Source organism: Equus przewalskii, chromosome 11 (genome assembly GCF_037783145.1).
Source record: "Equus przewalskii isolate Varuska chromosome 11, EquPr2, whole genome shotgun sequence".
In the NCBI taxonomy this organism is placed as follows: domain Eukaryota; kingdom Metazoa; phylum Chordata; class Mammalia; order Perissodactyla; family Equidae; genus Equus; species Equus przewalskii.
In genome coordinates, this window is record NC_091841.1 from 23,945,021 (window position 1) to 23,960,590 (window position 15,570).

Here is a 15,570-nt window from a genome sequence, read left to right on the forward strand (position 1 = left end):
CTGCTTGGGAGCTTTCCTGAGGGCGAGTTCCCTCACCCTGTGGACACAGTCCCTGTGGAATTTCCTGGCGAGTGTTGGCAGCATTGAGGAGTGTCGGGGAGACAGGTGGGAGGGAGAGAACTAGCTCAGGCTCTCTGTCACAGTGGGGAGGGCGCTGGCTGTCTTCTCTGGCTGGCCCTCTCCTTGCACCTCCATCCACTTTTCTACTCCTCACCTACAACTCTCCTCCTTATCATGGCCAGTGGCAAAGACCCTCTTGTTATATCTCCTGCAGCCACATGTAAAGGTGAAACACTTAAATTATGTCTTTATCAAGAAGCCAGATAGTTAAAGGTATCTCTCAATCCATCTACCACTGGATTTACGTCATGAGGTTCAGCTGCAAATGCCTGTAGAAGCTGGATTCTCAGCTCTAAGGAGCACATGTGCCATCAGGCTGAATTTCCACACGCTGAGGCTGGGAATCTCCTGAAAGCAGTACTTCCCAAGTCCTCTCCCACCCCTGTCCCCATCTCTCAACCTTGTGTTCCCTTTAGAGTAAAAAAAGCAGTGTCCTCTGTCCTGGGACATCAGAAAAAAAGAAATTCTGGGCTGCTCTGTCCAGCCCTTCACCCCCTCCTTCTATAGAAACCTGAGTCCTACTCTTGGGTTACCTCAGGGTTGATTTGCTGGACTGTGGAAATGGTTCTTTCCTGACTCTCATGGTTGGTTGTAACTATACCAGATCTATTTAATTTACCTGCACGCTGGGGTCCTGCCTGGTATCTTCCATTTGCCTTTTGTTGGCTGAAATGTCATTGACATCTTGGTGTGAACAAGAGTCTGTGTTAACAGGTTATCTTCAGGAGCAGCATGACTGACCTCCCTTTTCTTTCTTTATTTTTCTCTTTCAGGGGAGAGTACTATTGAAGTGTGGTCCCACAGATTTCACAAATTTACCAAATCTTATGTAGTAGTACTTCTGTCTTTCAACGATCACCTGATCTTCACTGGAAAATGTAAAGGTTTCAACATCTTACTTCAATAAATGATTTGCCCTTCACTTCTCCACTTATCTGGTCATTATCCAACAGTCCCTGGCCTCAAGTTGGGGTGGGTTTCGCCAATGGGTATTGTCATTAGTAAATGTAAGAGACCCAACCTCCAGTTACCCGTGGTAGCCTGAGGTACAGAGATCACAAGCAGAAATATTTGTCATAAATCATCCTGCATTACTTTATTCATTTCACGAGTGAAAAGGATGGTTAAATGTAAACAAATGGAAATGTTCCTGCTGTTGGTCTTGTATTGAGGGATTCCTGAAGCCCAACTGTCTGCCCAGTCACGTGGTTCCCAACCAATAGCATCACTAATATTGTGTCCTCATCATAACCACAGCCAACCTGTTTGGTCCTCTTCCTTTCCCTGTGGTTTCAATCCTACGCCCTGTCCAGATAATTTTTTTCCATCTACTCTCAATTTATAGTGAATATCCAGGGTTCAATTTCAGTTAACTCTTTTTTTCTTTTGGAAAATATATTTATTAAACACATACTATGTTCAACTGCATTGTTTTAGGTCTTATGAGGAATTCAGAAATAAATTAGAGGAAGTATATTATCTAGTGAGGGATACATATATATCAATGACCAAAATACCAAACAGAATGTTCTAAACGTTCTAATGGAGGTAAATGCATGCTGACAACATTAGGAAAACAATTATTTTACATTGCTTCATGTATTTTCTTTGTCTCTGTAGGTTTTATTTTTTGCCATGTAATGACCTTCCTATGTCTCAGACTTCTCTCTCTTTCTCCATATTTAAGAATGAAGGCCAGAAAGGAAGAGAGAGAGCAATGTGAAGCAAAATAAATATCTTTATATACGTGTGTGTGTTTGCGTGTGTGTGTGTTTCATTGTTGTTTTCATTTGGGGGGAGACCACAGCTCATCCTTCCTATATATTGTGTTTTCCTCTTGTGCCACTAATGGATACATATTTTTCTTGATATTTTCAGTGTTTATGCTTACAGATGACCTTACCGTCAACATCTCTGTCAAGTACATTTCCTCAACACCTGTTACGAAATGCTACAGGCTTCCATGGACACGTGACATCATATTGGAATGATCCAGTTCATTTGACATAATGCAAATAGATAGAGTACATGTTGCCTAACATATTTAAGCAGCATTATATTTTGATCAAGGGAGACTTTGCGAAGATTTTGGATGGCATCACATATAAAGATTCTTTTAGCATGTTTATTATTCAAACCAATCAACCAAAAAGATGCTATTGAAAAACATGCCCTCCTTGGTGAAAGATAATGCTGAGATGTATGATAAAAGATGTGTAATTAGAGTTTTCACATAGCCATCACATATATACCCACAAATATTAGTGAGTAGGCACATTATTTTTTAAAGCATATGGATTTTTAGTTCACTCTAAATCTTTTCTGAAGAGTTTTTTATTCATAGGTTTCCGTAAGGAAATTAAAATGGGCAAACAAGATATTCTGTTGGGATTTTCATCTTTTTTTCCAATTATTTTATTGAGATCATAATGTTTCATAACACTGTGTAATTTCAGGTGTACATTACTATTTATCACTTTCTGTATAGACTGCATCGTGCTTACCAGCAGTAGTCTAATTTTTATCCGTCACCATACATATGCGTCCCTTTAACTCTTTCGCTCACCCTCGAACCCCCTTCCCCTCTGGTAAACACTAATCTGTCCTCTTTATCCACATGCTTGTTTATCTTCCACATATGAGTGAAATCATGCAGTATTTCTCTTTCTCTGTCTGGCTTATTTCACCTACCATCGTACCCTCAAATTCCATCCATGTTGCTGCAAAAGGGACGATTTTTTCTTTCTTTTTTTTTTTTTTAAGATTTTATTTTTTTCCGTTTTCTCCCCAAAGCCCCCTGGTACATAGTTGTATATTCTTAGTTGTGGGTCCTTCTAGTTGTGGCATGTGGGACGCTGCCTCAGCGTGGTTTGATGAGCAGTGCCATGTCCGCGCCCAGGATTCGAACCGACGAAACACTGGGCCGCCTGCAGCGGAGCGCGCGAACTTAACCACTCGGCCACGGGGCCAGCCCCTGATTTTGTCTTTTTTTATGGCTCAGCACAGGAAGGAAGAGGAACTTGCTAAGGTCTGAACAGAAGAGGTGGCACTAACATCTCTGGTGACAGGATTGTGGGCACTGATAAAGTAAGGAGAGCTCAGGTTCAATGACAACTTGCTTGCTTTGCTTTATTCCTATAAACAGGTACATTCCCTTCAACCTTCATTGCTTTGAAGGGCATTGTGGGAAGGAGCGGATGGACCACATTGCCACTTGCAGGGACAGGTCTAGGAGGGATCACACAATTTAAGGGGGCACCCAAAATCTCAGTAGTTAGGGTACATAACATTTTAATAAAATATTTTTAAAAATCAAAAGTATGGCACCGTCCCCGTGGCAGAGAGGTTAAGTTCACGCACTCCGCTTCGGCGGCCCAGGGTCTCTGATGTGGCAGGGATGAAGGGAGTCACTCTGGAGTCACCTTGGACCAGGAAACGACAGCAAGAATCAGTTAGAACTCATCAGCCTGTGCTCTGTTTATAGAAACCAAGGAGGCAGACCTTTCTGGGCCCCCAAAAATTGGGGAACTGCGATAGTGAGACAAGACTTTGGGCAAATTAATTTTAACGTTCTTTCTGAATAATAAAGCAAATTACACCATTGTGAGCCTGTGTTGTCATCCTTGTGGTTTTTATTATTATTGTGATCATCATCGTCTCTTCCTTCTCCTCATCTTCCTCCTCCTCTCTCTTCTCATTCTCCTTCTTCAAGGTACAAAAAGCATCACAGCCTGTGAGTCTCTTCCTGCTGGTTTACCAAACACCCAGGCTCAGTACAATACCACACAGCTCCTCCAGGAGGCTGACCTTCCTCATCCACACACACTTTTTCACTCCGGTGCTTGAAGTTTGGGAAATATTAATGTCTCACCTATCAGAAGGTTGTTCTTACAAAGAATACCTCACTTACTTAACTCAATTTCATAAATTCATCTATTATGAATCTATTATTTAATTTTCCTTTAGTTTTTTTTTCTAACTTTTTAAGACTTTTCTTCCTCTGAGTCAAAGGATGACGTGAAGAAGCAGAGTAACTGATTGCTTAGGGCAGGCAGTGCTGAATGGTGGAGGGTGAGGAGATCTGGGCTCGTGCAGGTGTGGGTTTGAATCTTGGATGCAACACCTAATCACGAAGTGTCCTTGTTCAAGTTAAAGTGCTGATCATTCCGGGCTTCCTTTTCCTCATTTCTAAAATGGGCATAGATGATACCATGCCTGGTTTCACAAGGAGGACAGACAGTCTATTTAAAGAGTCTATCACAGGGCCTAAATCAGGATAATCATGAACAAATTGGAGGTTTTATCCAGCCAGCCAGTCAGCCAGCCATTGTTCAACAATAACCATGAGCTTCTCCTATGACTGGGCCCTGTGCTGTGTGCCACAGATTCAGTTATAGGAACACGGTAGAGGAGGACCTTGCTCTGTGGAGCTCACCTCTTACCAGGAGGCAATAAGCAAGCCTACAAATGAGTGACATCACACAATGACTGTGTAAAGAACAGCAACACAACCCCCAGGGGCAGCGTCCTGCACAGAGGTCCAGGCAAAGCTATTGGAGGAGGGACTTTTAAGCTTGCACGAGTAGATAGTGATGTCCAGGGGAACAGTGTTCTTCTAGGCAGAGGGAACAGCAACTACAGAGACCAGAGAGCAGATGGTACTTGGCAAGGTAAGAATGTGTCCCTCTTGATGGCAAAAGAGAGACAGGACAGCCTCATGAGATAGAAAAGCCACATCAGGTAAGCAGAGATACTGTGAGAGTTACAGGAACTAGAGAAACAAAGTTGGCTTAGGTTAAAAAAAAAAGACAAATGGACAAGAGAGCCAGAGAAATGACTCAATATTTATCTGTGAATGCTTTATTTGCTGTCTGGATTATTTGGGACATCTTTGCTGCCGTCCTTCACTGGAGCATAACTTGCCAAGAGCAAAACGGATTTAGGAAGATGCTAGAAACACAGAAGGTGATGTTGTCACATGTGTACTTTAGTTCAGTTGACATTGCCTGGCTGTTTTCATTCCAAAGGCAGGTGAAGGACTTTAATAGTGAAATGGATAAAGTTTCTTTCACCAGGACTTAATGGAGGCTCTGTCTGGGACCCCACTTGTTATGGGCCTGCCATGTCACCTGCTGGGACACTGGACCCTTCAGAGTTTTCTTACTCAGCAAAAAAATCCGACCCACATCATGCACATGGTGCCCACAATAAAGAAGTGTGTTTTCTTTACCTCCGTGCTTTCTCCATACAACTGATGATGATCACCTCAGGTAACTCAAGAAACAATAACATGGCCCAGAAAAGCCTCTTTTGTAAGCCAGCATTGACAGGGGAAAATAGGAGTAACCAAAATTCAGAATGCTTGTGTTGCTGGCCTGATATTTTCTCTTCCTAAAAGAAACTTTGACTCTGGTCGCAAAATTAAATTCAGAAGCTAAGGAGTGAAATGGCCTTCAGTGTGAGTGTTTGTGGGACATTTGTTGATCACCTACTATGCCAAACCATGGGGGAAAATTAAATGATTCCGATTTTACCCAGAATGATCTAGTGTCTTGGGGGAAGAGATAAAGCATGTGGTAAGAGAGAATTATATTTGGCCTGTCCAGAGGCTCATAGAAGGCCTGAGATATACTCAGATGAATATTTTGGTCACTTGAGCCCTTGCATACTTAATAAAAATAATAACATTCAGTGAAAGCCATTTTTTCTCAGTGACTAGTGCATTGGAACAAAAGCTTACAAAACAGTTATTTTGAAATTGAGATGATCTAAATTTTTTAAGTTGTAAGTTACTGATATCAGCCCCGCAGTATTTATGGTAAGAAATGCCACATTTTTTTTTTCACTCATTCTGTAAAACTAGTTCTGCCCTCACCTCCAGGGCTGTTGGGACATTAACCTCAGGCATGTTCTTTGGAGGTGAGCCTCTTCTTCCTTAAGAGCTGCCAAAGTCTAGACCATGGGTGGAGAGGTATTTTCTGAGGACAGAAACTTTAGGAAAGGCTCTGGTCTTGGGGACATCTTGGTTGTCTATGAGATGTGCTTTGTGCATGTTATCCAGGCCATTCCTATGCCAGGCACCTCCCTTGCCTTGAGCCCAGCCTGTTGCAGAGATTTCACAGCCGTGTGTCTCTTAATACGTTGGGAACAGTCCTAGGATTGTCGTGAGGCCTGAATGAGGTACAATATGTAAGTCCTCAGAACAGGGCTGGGCAGAGAGTAGATGCTGTCTACATGTCAGCTGCCAGTGATTAATTTTATAAAAATGAGAAAGGTGATATGATAAACCTTGAAGGATGACTAGGACCTTTACAGACCCCTGGAGACTCCGCATCTCCTTCACATTCTCTAAAAGATCTAGAGATCATCATGTTCTGATCTGAGGTCAAAGTCCTAAGTCTGAAAATAAAGCACTGTATTCTCTCTCAAACATAGTCTACATTCTGTTGGCCCTGTCCTCTTCTCAATACCCACCACCAATCCATGTTTACCTGTTTTGAAAATTCAATAAAACATGAAGGGCAAACAATTACAAAGCACTTACCCAATGCAGGGCACTTGCGAAAAACTATTTTAATCTTCACAACAACCACCCAATGAGTAGGTTGATGATAAACTTATTGCCCAAAATGGGGTACTTTGGAGCGTGAAAGAGGTCACCAAATGGATGCAATGCAGGGACAGCAACATAAACCAAGATTCTCCTGAGCAAACTGAGATGTGTGGTCTCCTTCCCCATGAGGTGGGCATATCATTTCTCCCCAGCTGCTGACAATGAGACAAGAAAGGTCAAGTAACTTGACCGAGGGCACACAGCTACCAGGTAGCAGAGTCTGGACAAGGATCCAGGTGTTCTGATTCAAGAGACAGATCCCAACACTATTGACCTCCTGAGTCTGAGCCTTATGGACCCTCACATTATGGTTCAGATGGACCCTTATGATCTTGACTGCACAACTGCCCAAGGTGAACTCCAGGTGGACTTCTGTGCAGACCCCACAGTTTCTGCCTGAGGCCTTTGCTCCCTGGGAACTCCCCTCTCTCACTGTCCTCACCTCAGTCCCACTAAAGTGAAACTCCTTGTTCATTCCCACTGCCACATCAAAGACAGCCCACTTCCTGTGCCCTTTCCTGGCCCCAAATCTCCAGGGAGCTCCCTTCCCAGGACCCTATGGCTCTCCATGTGCAGCTCTCTCCTGACATCACAGGACCTGATCCCATGGCCCTTTCCTCTCTGTTCACGCTCCTTGAGGACATGGCCTGTGCACCCCTGGTCTTTGTGTGACAATAGTCAACATGTAGCTGCTTAAATAATTGTTGTGTAACTGCCTTTCAGGACATATTTTGAATTTTTACAAAGAATTCATTGATTATATTACTTGTTTCACTATTCCATCTATTTAGAGAGAGAATCTCATTTAAAGTTGAATCTTTGATCTTTAGGGATCAACCCCAACACTAAAACCAGACGTCAGCATGACATCCTGGTGCCGACACCACCTTCATTCTGTTCCTGGATGAGGACTTTGAAGTCACAACAGAGAGGAGGCAGATGAGGAGAGGAGGAAGTTAGAGCCCATGCCCTCAGGGCCTGGGCCACCTGGGTCTCCTTGTTCCCCAGAAGTACCCATTACCTTGATCCAATATAAACCACATCCATCTAACGACTTGGGACAGTGAGCCGTATTTGGCAGCTGGGGAAGGATCAGGCGTCAGTCCCGGGTAATTATCCTTGGCTCATTCACGAAAACCCTGAACTTTACACAAGTTGACATTTCCATAAAATGTGTGTTTAAATATTTCATCCCATATACATGTGACAGCCGCATGGTTCATTAGGTAACTACACCAATATGTTCTCTATTTGTTAGTAATTTTCCCTCCACTGCATGCCCACATTTTCTTGCAGTCTGTCAGCATCCACAATCGTGAACCTGTGGTCCCTATGGGCATTACAAGGAGTGTATGGAGGATGTCATATAAAGTATTTCCACTGCTACAGCAGTGATTCTATTCTGGGGCTGATTTACTCCCTCCTTCCATCCACCCCTGTGGACATTGTCAGTGTCCAGAGATGTTTGTGTTGTCTTCACAGTGTGTGTGGTGTCCTATTGGCATCAAGAGGGTAGAGCCCAGGGATGCTGCCAAACAACCTGCGATGCTTGACATATCCACTCAAAAAAGAATCCTTTAGCCTCTGATGTCAATAAAGCCATGGTTGAGAAACTACGGCATCAAGAAATATTTAAAAGCATTTGCCATCCTGGTGAAAGGTCAGTAGTATGAGGTAGCCTCACAGTGAGTGGACAGAGTGGAGCCCCGGGGCAGACAGACTCTGGCAGGAGTGTGGGCATCTGTAATTCTCTAGGGTGCGGAGCTCAGCTTCACGGCTATGCCTCTGCCTGGAAGCTCCTCATATTTTCTCTGTTCTGTCATTCTCATCCAGTTTGTCCTTCAAGACAAAACTCAGTCATCACCTCCACATGAAGGCTTCCTTCCTGAAGAGTTCACAGCTCATAAGGAGTTTGTTCTTCCTTGAATTTCTATAGGTCTTAAATTTCTTAAAGTCTGAGCCTACAAACAATCTGAACCCAGGTCTCTGTGGTCCTCACCACCATGCTCATGGTGGCGGAGGCAGAGCTGCCTACAGGAACGCCCACCATCCTGTGAAATTGATGTGGGTACCACTGTGGCCCTCAGCTGGGATTATGCAAACACTGCAATGTGCTCACTGATAACACAACTGATAAACATGCCTCTTGTTAATAAAGGACTTTCGTGGTGCTTCTCAGTCCTACTGCCTGCACAGAATCACCAGTGGAGTTTGAATAGTACAGGTGTCTGGGCATCACCTCAGGCCTACTGAATCAAAATCTAGAGAGGGGAGCCAGCCAATCCATATTTTTTAAAAGCTCCCAAGTGATTTGATTGTTCTATTGAGTCTGCAAACCTCTGGCCAGGAGTGTAAGTCCTCTCAAATATGCTTTCATTTAAGCGGGTAATTTCTGATGAAAGAAAATGCTTCCTACTCACACACAGCAGGATAGCACAAGAGTGGAGTGGTGGGTGGGGAGCGTATTGCTTTAGCTGGGTGCTGCCTTCACCTCCATTAAAAATGAAATTGACCCAGGTAGCAAAGCTCTGTTTAAATAGAAGACTCGAGCTCACGGAGGAAGGGGAAGTGTGCACTCACTCTGTTCACCTGTCTCTTCATTCTTCCCTGCCTAGAGCCCAAGAGCAGAGAAACTCCACACTTGTGATGCTTGTCTGGCTCCTGACACCCCAGAACTCCTTGGGGAAAAAAGAGCATTGAGTTCATTTAATCATCACATCAGCCTAAGATGATATGTGGGTGGCTAGTCATCATGGTAGCCTTGCTCTTTGTGGACTGAAAATGTGAACCTCCTCATTGTTGTCATCTCCACCAGAAACAAAGTCTCTGGGCTTGGAATGAGCCAGGGAGAGAACAGACAAAGGAGTTTTTCCCCAAAGAAGGTATCCAAGGGTAGAACGTGTTCAATAGTGTTTTAAGGTACTTCTGTGTGAAGACAAAGGTGATGGAAGACGAGCTGAGGGAGAAGACAATTCTTGTTCAGACTTGATCAGTGTGCACTTGAACCAGGTCAGTTATCAGCATGCAGAGGAGGGGTCAAATTAGGTCTCCCTAGGAGCCTGTCTCTGTAAACAAAGTGCAGCCCCCAGCTTCCCAGTCCCTGGATCTGCCCTCCTGAAGTCAGAATACACCTGTGCCTCTGCACTAACACAAAAAACAAAGGTCCAAGGATCAAAAGGTCAAAGGCAAACAGGAAACATTTCCAGAGGTGGCTGAACGCCCTCCTGGAGGACAGAGCAGAATCCCTCAGGGCTGATTTCCTGCGGTTCCCCACTCAGGAAGAAGGGAGGCCAGGGCAATGTGACACAGATGGATGGCATAACCCTCCAGGGAAAGGGAGGAGTCAGAAGGAAGGGCTGGAAGCCAGACCTTGTGACCTGCCATGTGCCATGTGGGCAGGACCAGCGAAGCTCTCCAAGTACACATAGCCCTGGACTCCCCAGGCTCCTGAGTGCAGCTCATAATAGCTCACTGTTTGCTAAAGCCGAAAGCTCAAAGCAACCGAACCACCATGAGGCTGTCCCTGTCTGTCCTGCTGGTCACTCTGGCCCTTTGCAGCTATGGGGGTGAGTATCATTTCTAATCAGTCCAGCACCAGCTGTAGTAAGTAACCTTTGTCTGAACTGGGTGAACTTAACTGGGGTGATCAGATCAAACTCCCGACTTTTTCCTCTATTTGTGAACTAGCCCCCCAAAAGTCCAAGGTGCATTTTATCAAATCCCAATACTATGAAAATTTTACAAGAAGTCATTGCAGGCAGATGTTAAGGAGCTTGACTCCTTGTCTGTGATCTGTGTTTGAGAAGCTGCATGACATCATGAGATGGATGTGAACCATGGCTCTGCCACTTACAGATATTTTGAACAAAATGCTTAAACTCCCTAAGTCTCCTCTTGTCACAGCTTTTATGGCTACCACCAAGAGTAGCTATGACCATGGAGTGGGATGAAGTGTGTCAGGAGTCCAGCTCTAGATATTGAGCTGACATCTCGTAGTTATCAGATGTTCACCTTCCAGAGTTTTTTAGGTGCCAATTGAGTCTGCAGCTTTTTTTCTTGTTGAGGAAGATTAGCTCTGAGCTAACATCTGCTGCCAATCCCCCTCTTTTTTTTTTTTTTTTTTTTTTTGCTGAGGAAGATTGTCCCTGAGCTAACATCCTTGCCCATCTTCCTCTATTTTATATGTAGGATGCCTGCCACAGTGTGGCTTGATAAGCAGTACCTATGTCTGCGCCTGGGATCCAAACCAGCAAACCCCAGGCCGCTGCAGCAGAGAGCACAAACTTAACCACTGTGCCACTGGGTCAGCCCCCACAGCTTTTTAACTCATAGTTTCAGATTCATAAACACTTACAGCTGGAAGAATTTTTGGAGCATCTTCAGTTGAGGAAGAGCCAGTATGGGGCTGGCCCTGTGGCTGAGCAGTTAAGTTCGCAGGCTCCGCTTCAGTGGCCCAGAGTTTCACCAGTTCAGATCCTGGACACAGACCTAGCACCGCTCATCAAGCCATGCTGAGGCAGCCTCCCGCACAGGAAAACCAAAGGCCCTACAACTAGAATATACAATTATGTACTGGCGGGCTTTGGGGAGAAGAAGGAAAAAAAACAAAAGATTGGCAACAGATGTTTGCTCAGGTGCCAATCTTAAAAAAAGAAAGAGAAGAGCCAGTGTTCTCAGAATTATCAATCTTCAAATGGGGTCTGTGAATAAGCAGCACTCAATGTACTACAAGTACTACCAGTTTTCTACTAGTTTTCTAGGATTACCACCAGGAATTGGACTAGGACTAGTACAGCGATTAGGGCTACAATTTGTGTTTTTCTAGATTAATTCTAGCCATTCAGTCAACAATACTTTTGCATGTCTTCATGCGCTTGATACTGACCCATTTTTGTGGAGTGTTTCTCGATCATCTGACTTGCTAAATGTCCACCTCTTTCCCAGTGTGGCCTCTGACTTTATCCTCTCCAAATTCTTTGCCTAGTTTGAAGTCTGGCCAGGGGTCAGATCAGAGGCTGGTAGGGCACATCCCAGGTTGCAGGCTGATTGCAAACACTTTCGGGGATGGAGAAGCCAGACCAGGAAAAGCAGTTACTGTAAGTCAGCACAATTCCACTGGAGTCAGGAATGAGCCACACTTCCCACCTCTCATCCTCTCTGAGGAATTCTAAACATCACGGCAGAATAAAAGAGCCAGTGATAACCTTGTGCATGAGTTTCAAATGTGTTCAAAGTGATTAGATTTATCTTCTTTAGCCTTTTAGCTATGTCCGTATCCAACAACACAATCCTATTCTTCACGATGGTCTCAAAATAGCATCTTCCAATGTTTGAATGGTTTACTTACTCTTTTCCAAATTTACTCTCCCTTATGGTCTCTGGTAAGGTTCTGAATCTACCATTTATTTGCAATTGTATTATCAAAAATCTCCTCTTGCCCAATATGTAAGATAGAGAAGGCAACACTCTATTAGCAGGCAAAACGTAATATTCTTCAAATCTAGGGAAAGTGAATTTCAGCAAGCCAGATAAGTCTTGGAAAGCAGTGGCATGAGCTTGAAAAAAAGGAATTAGGCATCAAGAAACCTGGCATTCAGTCCCAGCTCTGCCGCTTGCAGTATGACCTTGAAAACATCATGAGCTTGAGGGCCTCACATTATTATCAGCTCAATGATGAGATGGGAATATAAAATCCTGGGTTTCCTGTATAGTTCTAACATCAGGCACCATAGGAAAAATTGCCTTTCCTCACATTAATTGTATTTCTTTTTCTTCCACTCCAGCCACTGATATCATCTGTCCATCCGTTTTTACTGATCTCGCAGCCTTTCTATTCGTTCCTGACTTACCCTACAAGGCACAACTTCAGAAATACAATGCACCTGATGAACTTATTGAGGCCAAGCTGCAAGTGAAGCAATGCACAAATAATATCACCTTGAAGAACAGATTGATAATTTCAGAGATATTGGTAATTCTTTCTTCTTTGTGCATAGAGAATTCTGATCAGAAGAACAGCCAAGGAGGAGGTCAGGGTTCTGCTCTTGACTGGGACAAATGGTGGAGGCACCTGCCTCACTGCTCATCTCTGATGGGTGACCAGTGGCCAAAGGGTGGATGATAACATTACATCTGCTGAGCTGTACTCAGGCTCACAGAGCATCTGGGCCTGTTCCTCCTTCTCAGGTCCTCTTTCTGGGCACCAGGCTCCCCATAGTGTCCTGAGGAGGAGGACACCCGGGGCCCCATGCAGTGATGTTGAAGGGCCAAAGTACTGCTGCCTCTCTGCCTGGGAGCTTTCCTGAGGGCGAGTCCCCTCACCCAGTGGACACAGTCCCTGTGGAATCTCATCGGGAGTGTGGGGAGTGTGGAATGGGGAGACAGGTGGGAGGGAGGAAACTACCCCCTGCCAACTGTCAGAAAGGAGGGGGTGCTTCCTAGGTTCTCTGCCAGCTTCTGCAGAGCCAAGGCCAACTCCTTGCTCCTTGGTCCACCTTTCTACTCCTTGTTATGTCTCCTACAGCCACATGTGAAGGTGAAACGCTTAAATTATGTCTTTATCAAGAAACCAGATAGTGAAATGTATCTCTCAGCCCATCCACCACTTGATGTGGGTCATAAGGTTCAGCTGCAAATGCCCACAGAGGCTGGATTCTCAGTGCTGAGAAGCACATGTGCCATCAGGTTGAATTGCCACATCCCGAGGCTAGGAATCTCCTGAAAGCAGTACTTCCTATGTCCTCTGCCACCCCTGTCTCCATTGCTCAACCCTGTATCCCCTTTAGAGTGAAATAGTAGAGTCCTCTGTCCTGGAAAATCAGAAAAAAGAAATTCTGGGCTGCTCCGTCCAACCTTTCAACCCGCTCCTTCCATAGAAACCTGAGTCCTACTCTCAGGTCACCTCCGGGTTTAGTTGCTGGACTATGGAAATGGTTCTTTCTTGATTTGCATGGTTGGTTGTAACTGTATCAGGTCTATTTAGTTTACTGCACTCTGGGGTCCTGCCTGTTATCTCTCATTTGCCTTTTGTTGGCTGAAATTTCATTGACGTCTTAGTGGGACAATGGTCTATGTTAATGTGTCATCTCCAGGATCAGCATGACTGATCTCCCATTTCTTTCTTTATTTTTCTATTTCAGGCAAAATTATCATTGAAGTGTACTCGCCTTGGTTTATCAAGTCTCCTACCGTAATACCCCTGTCTCGCAATGATCGCCTGCTCTTTCTTGGAAAATGCAAAGGTTTCAACATCTTGCTTCAATAAATTACTTGCCCTGCACTTCTCTACTTGTCTTGTCATTATCCAACAGTCTCTAGACTCGACTTGAGGTGGTTTTCATCATGAAGGGGCCAGGGTGTCATCACTAGTAAATTTCAAAACCCCAACCTCCAGTTACCCATGGCAGCCTGAGGTGCAGGGATCACAAGAGGAAATGTTTGTCATGAATCAAGCTGCATTACTTTACAGAGTTCCCATTTATGTTGCCATGGGTAAAAACCATGGTCAGGGTAAAAAGCAATTAAAACGTTCCTTCTGGGGCCGGCCAGGTGACACAGTGGTTAAGTTCGTTTGATAGGTAGCCTGGGGCTTCACTGGTTCGGATCCTGGGCATGGACATATACACCGCTCATTAAGCCATGCCGTGGTGGCATCCCACATAGAAGAACTTAAAACTAGAATATACAACTCTGTACTGGGGCTTTGGGAAGAAAAAAGAAAAACAAGAAGATTGGCAACAGATGTTAGCTCAGGGCCAATCTTCCTCACCAAAAAGCATTTTTTAAAAAAGTTCCTGCTACTGGTCTTTACTAAGCGATACTTGGATTCTAACAATCTGGCCAGTCACATGGTTCGCAAACAGCAGCATTGCTAATATTTTATCCTCATCATAACCTATTTGGTCCTCACCCCTTCACCGTAGTTTCAATCCTATGAACTGTCCCGCATAATTTGTTTTCATCTACCTCTCAATTTTAGTGAATATCAAGGGTTCAATTTCACTTAACTCTTTTTCACTCTGCACACTCACTCACATGGCTCATCAACGTCTACACCATTCACCAACACCTCAGGCTAATTTTTCATCCCTCACATTCTCCCAAGAGCTCCAGAAACAAGCACCCAGCTGCCATTTGGACAACTTCATTCAAGCACTCCACAGTTATTTCTGAAGGAATATACAAAATTGAATTCACAGTCTTCCCACAACCTACTCCTCTTCCACATGTGCCACCCCTCCCCCAACCCTGGTTAATGGAACCACCACCCAATGAGGCAGCTGACCCAGAAAACTTGGATGCATCATAGGTTCTGGGTTAGTTTCCAGCAGCTGCTGTGACACACAACCACACATTTGGTGGTTTAAATCAGCTTAGTTCCTCAAAGTTTGGAAGACAGAAGTCCAAACTCTGTAACACTCTCCAAAATCATTGTGTCAGCAATCGAAATCATTGTTCCCTCTGAAAAGTGGAGATGAAAATCTCATAGCTGCTTCCAGCTTTAATGGCTGATGGCTATCCTGAATTGTAGCCACATACTCCAATCTTTGTCGCTTAAGGTCACATTCCCTCCTCCTTTTCTGAGTGTGTCTAATCTTCTGCCTCCTTCATATAAAATATATGGGAGTGCATTTAGAAGACACTAGGAAATTCAGGTGAATCTCCCCGTCTCAAAATCTGTAACTTTATCACATCTGCAAAGTCTTTTTTCCAAGGAAGAATACCAAGTTCCAGGGATGAGGATGTGAATATTTTGGGGAGTGTAGTGAGTTTAATATAGTTCATTTCCCTCCTGACATCTAAGAGTCCATAAAGTCCTACCCCCTCCCCTGCCACAG

The 15,570-nt window shown here is 44.3% G+C and overlaps 1 protein-coding gene and 1 long non-coding RNA gene across 2 annotated transcripts in view; one reads left to right on the forward strand and one right to left on the reverse strand.

The window, feature by feature from the left end:
- LOC103562892 (secretoglobin family 1D member-like) overlaps positions 1–15,570 on the reverse strand; it is a 206,371-nt gene that overhangs the window by 154,461 nt on the left and 36,340 nt on the right. The window lies entirely within an intron of this gene.
- On the forward strand, positions 10,154–14,012 carry LOC103562889 (uncharacterized). Its single transcript, XR_011524133.1, has 3 exons — positions 10,154–10,299; positions 12,517–12,704; positions 13,873–14,012. It is a non-coding gene; the product is annotated as an uncharacterized lncRNA (long non-coding RNA).